Consider the following 7499-nt stretch of genomic DNA (forward strand, 5'->3'; position numbering starts at 1 on the left):
AGGACAACAGTTAGAATTCCACAAAAGCCAAACTGATAAAAATTGACACTATTAATATTATTAGCAAATTAATATTAATTTTATGGTGAATATGTATATATAATGAAACATTAGCATTTACAAGAGTTATCAATTTTTTTATCAAAAACTGGACCTACTTTTGTATGTAAATTTGTGAATGATAGTTCAAAAATTGAAATGAAATGTACTGAAAAATGATAAGCACATATACATAATGTATGGCTTACATATTTTTGCTGGTAGAGCAATTTAATTTCATTTTATATAACTTGTTTATGACATGCATTATGCATCTAGATTATATATTTTATTTAAAGAGCAAAGGTATTTAGGATATCCTCAAAGAAATTGATTTCTTAAAGCAATCTTTGACACTAGTTTTGACTGCAAAGAAATAAGAACTTGAATTGTCATATTAAATATCAGGTAAAGAGTGAACTTAAAATATGATATTATGCTGCTGAGTGGCAATTCAAACCTTACCAAGTGTGTGAGATAATGGGATAGATGAAATGATAGGTGATATTCAATATGACCAAAATGATGTTAGACTAAATGAGAATCTCCTGTTAAAATGACATGAAATTGTAATCATCTTTTTTCACCAAGAAAAGGAAACTCAAGTAGCATATTAAGAAGAATGAACAGATTCATACACTTTTAAAATTAAATGCATAAAATTATTAAATGTTACTATTATTTTTTTTGGTTCTCATTGTTAGATTTGTTTTAAAAATCACCAAATATATTTCTTTAATACAAACAAGATTTTTTGAACAATATTTTTTAATAAACTTCATTATTTTGTTTAAATATTTATTTTTTAGTTTTAGGTGAATACAATATCTTTATTTTATTTTATGTGGTGCTGAGGATTAAACCCAGTGCTTCATTGGAGCTAAGCGAGCACTCAACCAGAATAATATATTTTTTTTAAGGAATAGTGAGATAGATATATTTTTTTTTTATTTAGGAAGATAAATACATAGTATGAAATAATGAAGATAAAAGCATAATTTTAAGGTGTTTAATTTTTGTAGCTTTCTCCCATTCCAAAAAAGTTGGTTTGCTTTCCTCTTAGAGATTAATTTATAAGATAAAATATTATTTTCCAATAACTACATTACTGACTAAACTGAAAAGTGGCATTTGGCTTTTAGTGGGTATAAATTCTGGAAGGAAAAATTCTGCATAAAGCATCTATGTGCTTTTCAAGACTACTAATTTTTATTCTATTATTGCTTTGTAATTATAAACATTGAAGGCACAAATTTTGTTTTATTACATTCCAAATAGATTAATTATCTCTAGAGAACAATGCATATTTAATGCCATACAAAATAAATCTAAGATGACTTTAATTCACCACATCTTTTAAAATATCAAATTATTTAATTTTCAAAAGGTAATGAAAAGGAACACAATATCATGGAGTGCTTCCATAATAGAAAATGCTGTGTTAATAAAGACAATAGTAAATAGAGAAGAGTCCAGAAAGTTGCAGCAGGAGTTTTTGCAGTTTATTGGATCTGTTACAAAAGAATTTGCAAAGGAGTTGTCAAGAACACAAAGGGTGAAAAAGTTGAGAAACAGTCAGTTTACAAAGAAGTTACTATAGTTTCTGTCAGTCCTGACTTTATAAAAAAAATGAATTCAAAATAAAAGAATGAATAGCAACTGCTTCACCTTAAGAATTTTCCACATACCATCTGTTTTCAGAAACTAAATATTTGATCTAGGGTGATATCTCAAAAATATTATTCTTGAAGCAAATTTGAATAGCCTTGATAGCTAATACTTAAACTTCAAGGGGGTGAGATAATGTACTTATCTCAAAATGTTAACTTAGAAATTTCCACAAGCAATTAAATCATCATAAGTACATTAAAAATAAAAATCAAAGTTACATTTGCTGAGATCATTTTTATTATGATTCAAACATCCTAAGTTAATCTTTCCTACTTACTCCTATTTTGAGAAATACAAATTCCAGTTATTTTTGCGTGAAACACTATATCCCATTATTATTTATTCAATCACTTAAACTAAATAATAAAATGAAAATTACAAAAATAAAAGTTTAGATTCTGGCATCTGATTCAACTGAAGCATGAGAAAACAATAGGTGTCTGTGGTTAGATATCTAGCTTTATTACTGTTCTAATTCATAATGGTTAAATGCTGAAGGATAGTCTTTTTAAGCTGATTAAAGTTGTGTGTTAAGCCTTTAACTTAAAATACTGTTCATTCCAACAACTTTGAATATATTATGTCTTTCAGAACTTATAGAGTCAGGGAGTATGTTAATCACCAAGAAAAGAAAAAAAGAAAAGGAAAGATCCTTTTCCCACATTTTAAGTAGTGTATCAAAATGAACACTACACATAATTAATTCTACTGCCCAATGTCCAAAATTGATATAATTGCTTCAGAATGGCGCTTCTTTTAAAGAAAATTTATTTTTTTCTTTCATCTTATAGATGGTGATACTATCTAAATGCTACTTATTGTCTCCTTTACAAAACAATATTTAAATTTATCTGAGTTTGATTTTAAAGAAATGATGTTCTATTCACATAAAACAGTATGCTTTTTTTGAACAATTAGAATTAAGTCTTAAGAAAATTTTTGTACAGCATGAAGTATGTAATAACTGAATTATTTTCATTGTTATGGTCATTTCTAAACTTATGCCTATAAAAATTTAATATATCTTCTGAAGTGGTACAATGATTAAAAAATACTTATCTTGAATAAAGTTTCTAAAAACATAGAAAACAGAAAGTGCATATTATTTTATGTCTTTGATTTCTCATAGAGTCCAAAACTTCACTATAAAAATTAACATTTTTAACCATAGTTAATGTCACTAATTTCTTTTTGAATTATGAGAACTTAATATCTTAAAATATTACTTATATTTGATGTGAAATATTTCATTGGTTATTTTAGTCAGCTTTTTCACTGCTGGGATTAAAAGACATGATTGAAACAATTTTGAAAGAGGAAACATTTATTTGAGGGTTCATAGTTTCAGAGATCTTGCTCCATAGAAGTTTAGCTCCATTTCTCCAGGCTTGAGGTGAGGCAGGAACAATAGGGCAGAAGAGTGTGGCATATGGAAACAGATCACATGGTGATCAGAAATCAGAGACTCCACTCTCCATATACAAAATATATACCTCACAGCCTCACTCCCAGTGAACTACTTCCTCCAGCCTGCCTCTAGCTACAACTCAGTTAATATCATCAGGGACTAATTCAGTGATTAGGCTCAGACTGCAATCCAATCAATTTGCCTTCAAACCTTCTTGCAATTTTCTAACACACAAGCTTTTGGGGGACACCACATCTAAGACATAACATTAGTTTTGGATTTATAAATCTTTATTTTTATTTTATTTTTCAAAATAGTGAAATTAAAAAAATAAAGGTTGAATAAATAAGGTGCTTATCTTACAAACATTCAATTTCCTTATTCCCTCTTCCTGTTTAGTAGAATAAATCATACATGATTACCCTATGTGCATATATGATTATACAACTGATATAATTCTACATCTTTTACAACTAGAAAAATGAATTTACATGTCATTTATGTATGTCAAAAATGCATTCTCCACTAAAGAGAATGAGAGTAAGCAATGTTTCTACTCAAATTATGTGCATCTGTCTTTAACTATTGAACATTAAACACTATCATCTGATTTATTCCTCAAATTTAAAATTATATCAAGGCTTGTATTTTGTCTTGTGCTCAATATTTTTTCAAAAAATTGGATTGCTGTGGACTTTATTATTAAAAAATTGTTAATCATGTACATAAACTAATATGAGCTTAAAATTCATCATACATTTACTTCATTTTTTAATTTGACCTTCCGAGTAAATCTTCAGCTTCATTGATTTTGGCTGCTGTAAAAAGGCATCCTCCTATATCTGGGTGATTTAAAAGCATAATTCATTGATGAGTATCTCTTATTTTTCCTTTATTGGCTGTAGGACTCTGTAATAGCCACCACTGATGGCAGATTTTGTTAGACTTTGAAAAACTTGTTTTACTTGAGTCTCCATATACTTCATGGCTTGTAAAACATAATGGCCTGTAAATCCTGCAGCAGCAATGGTTAGTCCAACAGCTACCACCATACTGGATATGGCTCAGGCTCGGCTTGCCTACTTCCACAAGGAACATAGTTCATCCCAGTCCAGAAGACACGGCCACCACCATATGCCTTTACCCCAAAATGAAGCAGCCTACATCAATTGCTTTCAGTAGGATTATAAAGTTCAATTATATTAAATATGCCAAAATAATTTCAACAATTTTTTGGCTCAATATTTGTTCATGTTTTGTATTTTCATTCTGATACTTATAAAAATATGAATAAGTACTTCTGTGTCAATTACTTTTTTGAAAAATATTAAAATTTTAATCAAAGTTAAGGTAAAACATGTTTTGCTTTTTTGACATTTTATTTTTAAATTTTATTTACATTTTTCTTTCATTTTTTTATTCATGTTTCTTTTGAGTTCAATCCCTAGAATAATAATAATAATAATAATAATAATAATAATAATAATTAAAGATCATTACTTACATTTTTAAAATATTTTATTATGAAAAATTCAAACTTATCAAAGATAAAATTCTTTTACAATGAATAATGTTGACCCACCATGTGGATTTTTCTATTGACATCTTTTTATATTGTTGTGGCACAAATCAGTCCATAAATCCTTCACCCAACCCATACACCAATCTATTTTATTTCTGGATGCCATTTTAAATAAATCACAGGAATCAGTATATTTCCCTTAAATATTTTAGTATTATCATCAGCTAACATTCAGATTTGTTTGTTTTTCTTTCATGGTAAATATACATACAATATACATGCACTGTCTTTAATTGAAGAAATGATATTAACCTTTGTATATCATGTTTTTACTTTCAGTTTTTAAAAATTCTTAATGTGTTGCCATACAATTAAAAAAAACATAATTTATTGAATGGATTTTCATTTTCATGTTTTCTACCTTTTATGTTCATGCTGGAATGACTATATAGCAAGACTATAAAACAGCTTATCATTATATTTCTGGTAATTTTAAATGAAGTTTGACCATAGGTTGATTGAGATCCTTCCAGTTTTCTTACTAAGCTGAGGAACACAATAATTACCATTAATGACTCCCTCCTATATTGTAAAATCAATGTAAAACAGACACATTGGTTCACTATTAACCAAAATCTAAAACAGGACTAACAAATCTATTTAAGAGAAGACCAGAATTTTGCTCATATTTGTTAAAGAAGAGTCTTTAGGACATAGTGTGTTAGTATTATCATTTTTTCTCCTCTCTGGGTCTTAAAAAGCAGTTTGAAATTAAATCATATGTAACCACCAGAACAAAAACTGTCATTTAAGACAGAACTAAAAGCTGACCAAATATAAAGTTTATAAGTACGATTTTGTATGATAGTTTTTTAAATTGTTAACCAAAACTGCACATGCACGTACACAACCCCCACAACCTAACTTTGTAATTTTATTTAATTTGTATTCAGGTTGTATTCACAAACATTTTTGAAGAAAAAAATATATAGTCTAAATTTTCAATGTTTTATTTGTAAGATTTCTTTAAATGCACATTAAGTTTCACAGAAGATGTTGAAAGCAATTTATGAAGGGAAATTTCATTCATTCATCAGTGTTTAGGAGTCAAACCTCAAGAAATATTATCCTAGTGTGCAAATGATCATCACTTTTCTCAAATCTGAGATCCAGAGTTCGCTACTGTGTGAACTTTTGTTGTCCTCCATGGCTAGAAATAATCTCTCCTTCCTTTGTGGTACATCTTCTCATAGATAATTGAAGTGAGATTCCTGTAGTTCTAAATTTATGCATTCATTCCTACATACTTCATTTCTTTCTAATTGCCTTTAGAACCTGAAACAAAGTATTGAAATGTTCAGTTTTTAGAATTTCTAAATATCAAATTTTACTTAAAATCTTTAAATGAATAGGCAACAAATCAAGGATTAAAACAATAGAGTTTTATAACACATATATATCTAATCCATCCACAACTTTTGATCCAAGTTATCATCATTGAGTCAAAATCATTCCCTGCCTAACTTGCTTTATAGATTGTAAGAATTCTCCTACTCTACCTTAATCATTCTTTGGATTATATGAATAGAGTGAAGGTTATAAAGACAAAATTCAAGTGTAAAATAGGATTGTTCTTGGCAAACTGAGAAGTGTGTCATAGCACAGAGTTATTGCTTCAAGGTGGTTTCCTGTTTCTTCCCATCAAGGAAGTACACCCTTACTGTGTATCACATCTTCTTTTATCCAATCTGCACTGAATATGTTGCCTATATGTTGATTAGTTTACTGTATGCTTACCCGTAGACTGTAAATTTCATGAGAGATATTTTACTTTTCTTAGGTTACGTAGACAATTCCATGAACATAAATATAACAGGGGCTAAATTTTCAGAAAATTTGTGTTTATTTATAAGTTCTTCACTTCTAGAACTGTGTCCCAAATGTAGAAGCTCAAACATTTGTGAAAAAAATTCACAAATATTTTTATATAGCATCTGGCAAATTGTGCATGGGGATAAAATATTTGTGGAATTATAAATTATTTAGCTCACTAATAATTATACATAAAGACAAATTTTCAAATTCAGTAAACAAAGGAATGTCACAAGTGAAACATGTTTCAGTTATAGCACAATTTAAGCATGACTTAACATGTTTTACATGTGTGCATTATGTTTCTACTATAGCACATAGATTTAACACAATTAAAACACATAATAAATTACAGATGGCATTAATGAACAGAACTTTTCAAAACTTTAGTAGCAGTTTTATATTTTATTAGTGAAAATACTTTTGTACAAATCATTTTGAATCAGTAACTTTCTACTTAAGTTCACATTTCAAGATTAACAGAAAAAATGCAAAAATGTTTTTTTTTAATTACTGAATTTTCCCCAAGGAAGATGTAATTGTATACTTTAAAAATATACATTCAATGCAAATCAAAACCACCCTAAGATACCATCTCACTCCAGTAAGATTGGCAGCCACTATGAAGACAAACAACAACAAGTGCTGGCTAGGATGTGGAGAAAAGGGTACTCTTGTACATTGCTGGTGGGACTGCAAATTGGTGCGGCCAATTTGGAAAGCAGTTTGGAGATTCCTGGGAAAGCTGGGAATGGAACCACCATTTGACCCTGCTATTGCCCTTCTCGGACTATTCCCTGAAGACCTTAAAAGAGCATGCTACAGGGATGCTGCCACATGTTCATAGCAGCACAATTCACAATAGCTAGACTGTGGAACCAACCCAGATGCCCTTAAATAGATGAATGGATAAAAAAAATGTGGCATCTATACACAATGGAGTACTATGCAGCAATAAAAAATGACAAAATCATAGAATTTGCAGGG

At 29.0% G+C, this 7499-nt stretch overlaps 1 pseudogene; it reads right to left on the minus strand.

The window, feature by feature from the left end:
• Positions 1-3889: 3889 nt before the first annotated feature.
• LOC113188502 (mitochondrial import inner membrane translocase subunit TIM14-like) lies at positions 3890-5074 on the minus strand (annotated as a pseudogene).
• Positions 5075-7499: the final 2425 nt, after the last annotated feature.

Source organism: Urocitellus parryii, chromosome 8, assembly GCF_045843805.1.
Source record: "Urocitellus parryii isolate mUroPar1 chromosome 8, mUroPar1.hap1, whole genome shotgun sequence".
In the NCBI taxonomy this organism is placed as follows: domain Eukaryota; kingdom Metazoa; phylum Chordata; class Mammalia; order Rodentia; family Sciuridae; genus Urocitellus; species Urocitellus parryii.